This window comes from Chiloscyllium plagiosum, unplaced genomic scaffold (genome assembly GCF_004010195.1).
Source record: "Chiloscyllium plagiosum isolate BGI_BamShark_2017 unplaced genomic scaffold, ASM401019v2 scaf_71147, whole genome shotgun sequence".
Lineage (NCBI taxonomy): Eukaryota > Metazoa > Chordata > Chondrichthyes > Orectolobiformes > Hemiscylliidae > Chiloscyllium > Chiloscyllium plagiosum.
The window spans coordinates 1-3350 of record NW_025190271.1 but is presented as its reverse complement, the minus strand read 5'-3'; the positions used below and the strand labels follow the sequence as shown (position 1 = coordinate 3350).

The 3350-nt window shown below is 42.4% G+C and overlaps 1 non-coding gene across 1 annotated transcript; it reads left to right on the top strand.

Annotated features, from left to right (window-relative positions):
• Window positions 1-259: 259 nt before the first annotated feature.
• On the top strand, window positions 260-351 carry trnar-ucu. Its single transcript is given in 2 exon segments — window positions 260-296; window positions 316-351. It is a non-coding gene; the product is annotated as a tRNA-Arg (tRNA).
• The last annotated feature ends 2999 nt before the right edge of the window (window positions 352-3350 follow it).

Below are 3350 nucleotides of genomic sequence, written 5' to 3'. Positions count from 1 at the left end.
ATGAAAGACAGGAGACAAGGAGGAGATTTAGGAATAATACTTTCACCTGTCGAGTATTGATTATCTGGAAATCATTATCTAAACATGTGGTAAAGATAAGTGTCATGAGAACGTTTCAGCAGTCTGTAGCCGAACACTTGATGAGCCAGGGCACTAGTGGATAAGGACCAGGTACCAGAAAGTGTGACGAGGACAGACAGGCGTCCTGAATGCAATGCGTCAAAGGCTAACTTGTGTGCTTAAAAGTACCAGACGGCGCGGCTCTGTGGCGCAATGGATAGTGCGTTGGACTTCTACATCTCTATTCAGGTTGCTATTCAAAGGTTGTGGGTTCGAATCCCATCAGGGTCGTGTTTGCAAAGTGGTCAGACCAGACTCGGCTGCTCATCTACAAAACCAGCAATATTTGTGCATAAACCAAACTGTCTCGAAACGGAACATTTTCCTCCCACAGATTTACATTATCGATGTATATTTCTGGCAGAGATCGATAAATACCTGTTAGCCAGTACGATGTTGTGGATGGGCTGGAAAAAGACATAAAATTGTTGTGTGAGCCATGATGATATTAAATTACGTGGCAGGACAGGATCGGTGTTAAGAATGGCCTCCTTCTGCTCCTTTGTGTCTGTGCCATTTCTGGCCAAGATTTTTAAATAATCACAATGAGGACGATATGAAGTAAACGCCAAATAATATTTTGGTCTCATCTCCACTTCGCTTCCCTCCCGGCTGGAATAGACAGCTCTTGTTTCAGCTTTCGATCAGACAGCGGAGGATTCTCACAAGTTCTCCTTCAGGCTGAATGTTCCTTCACATCGAGCACATGGACACATGGAGCAAGCAATTGCATGGATGCTGGGGATTCAGGGGCAGATTTCCCCTTTGCTGGGCTGGAATTCTGGCCAAGGTAATGAACGTGAATTTCTGACATTTGAATCTTACTCTGGATTCTTGCGACTTTACGAATTAAACTGAATTTAATTTGCCCTTGCAGAACATTATTCAATCCTCACTGTGCATAAAAACCATGCCACATGCTCGTGCACATAGTATGCTGAACATTGTTGATGTTGTGTGCAGTGTGATTCGATGTCTCAAATGTACAAGCCAAAGGAAGTTGGTGAAATATCAGTGAATCGAATTGTCTGACGATTTGCAGCCGATAGAAGGAAAATCCCAGTACAATGGCCACATAACATTGCCTGTGACCAACGCAGGAAGCCATGGTAAATGTATGCAGTATTCAATAAAACCGATTTTCACCACATTTAACTATGCCATTTTCCTGAAGCTGATGCTTCATAATCGATGATCCATTATCAGTATAACCACCTCTGCACTGCGTTTCATTTCAGATACACAGAAAAAAATGAGTAATTGGGTTGAGGGGCCTAGTGGTAAGATCAGGAGCTGTTCGTCACAATTAAACGGCAGGTCCAGTGGTGCAGTTCGTTAGCTTTCTGTACTTGCATGACAGAATGGCAGCACATGAACTGCCAAAGTTGTGCATTGGATTCTCGCCAGGTGTTTGTTTTACTGATACTGTCCAGAGATGATTGCAACTTCAAGCTGAAGAACAGTTTAAACCCGGAATATTACATTGCCATAAAGTGCTTTTGGCACTAATGTTGCACCGACCTGTAAGACCAATCTGAAGTCCATCTGACCAGCATTTTGACATTATGAGCCGTAGGTTTATCAAATGATCATTTAATTGCCCTGAAGGTTGTTGAGTCTACGACCTTTGAAGACAAGGCGTTCTGCACCCTTACTACTCTCTGAGAAAGGCATCTACCTCGGCACCTATCACCCTCAAATTACATCGATATGCCCTTGTGCCAACCATCACCATTTGAAGAAAATACCTTCACTGTCCACCTTATGGCAAACTCTGATCATCTTTATAGTCTCTATTAATTCACTTCTCAAACTTATTATCTCTATCAAAACAGCCTCAAGTCCCTCAGCCTTTCCTCGTAAGACCTTCACTTCACAGAAGGCAACATCCTAGGAAAACTCGTCTGCAACCTTTCCAATGCTTTCACATCCGTCCAATAACGTGGCGACCAGAACCGCACGCACATCGACAAGTTTGGCCATGCCAGACAAATGTCTGGAGCTGCAAAGTGATCGTTTGGCCCTGAAACTAAATCCCTCTCCCAATAAAAGCTAACACACTGTGCTTACTGCAAACAAATCCATCTACGTGTGTGTTTACTTTCAGGGTTTTATGTACATGGACGCCGAGATCGCTCTGGTGATCTAAGCTTCCAAGAATATTACAATTAGCCCAGAACATTGTATTCTTGTTGCTCATTCCAAAGTAAATCACCTCACACTTTTCCACAATAACCTCCATATGCCAACTCAGAGCCCCAATCTTCAGATTATTCATGTCCGTCTGTAACCTGCAGCAGACTTCGGCACTGTTGACAACTCCATCGATTTAGTGTGTTCTGCGAATTCCCTCATCCATCATCCCATGCCCGTACCCATGTCATTTATAAAGGTGACAAACAGCAGTGGACCCAAAAAGGAACCTTATGGTACACCATGAGTAACTGAACTCCAGGATGAATATTTTCAATTAACTGCCACACTCTGTGTTCTTTCAGCGAGCCAATTACTGATCTAAGCCGCTAAATCACCGTCAATCACATGTCTCTGTATTTTATGCAACAGCCAACCGTGCCTTCGTGAAAACCATATCTACCATGTTAACCACTTTACTCCCATCCACCTGTTCGTTGACCTTTTCAAAAAGCTCAATAAAGTTTGTGAGGCACAACCTGCTATTCACAAAATCGTGTTGACTGTTGCGAATCAACTTGTTCCTTCTTCAGTGATCATAAATCATATCTCTAATAATCTTTCCCAAAAGTTCACCTACAAGGAAATATGACGACTGTTCTATAATTACCAGCGTTCTCCCTACTCCCCTTCGTGAAGAAGGAGACAATATTTGCTGAACTCGATTCTTCTCGCACTAATCACATAGACACGGACGAAATAAAGTTGGAAGTCAAAAGTTCTGCAATCTCCTCCCACGATTCCCAGAGAATCCTAGCATACATCCCATCAAGCCAAGAGGACAAATCTATTTTCAGGCTTTCAAGAATTGCTAACACTCGTATTTATGAATGTCAACTTAATTTATTCTAACAGATTACATCTCAAAATTCTCTTCGACAACATTGTCTTTTTCATTTGAGATATGATGAAAAATATACATTCAGCGCCTCTGCTATCCTCGGACTCCGTTGACGACTTCCTACTGCTGTTCTTGACAGGCCCTAATCAAATGCCAGATATACTTTTATTCTTGAAATGACAAGAGAAAGCTTCAG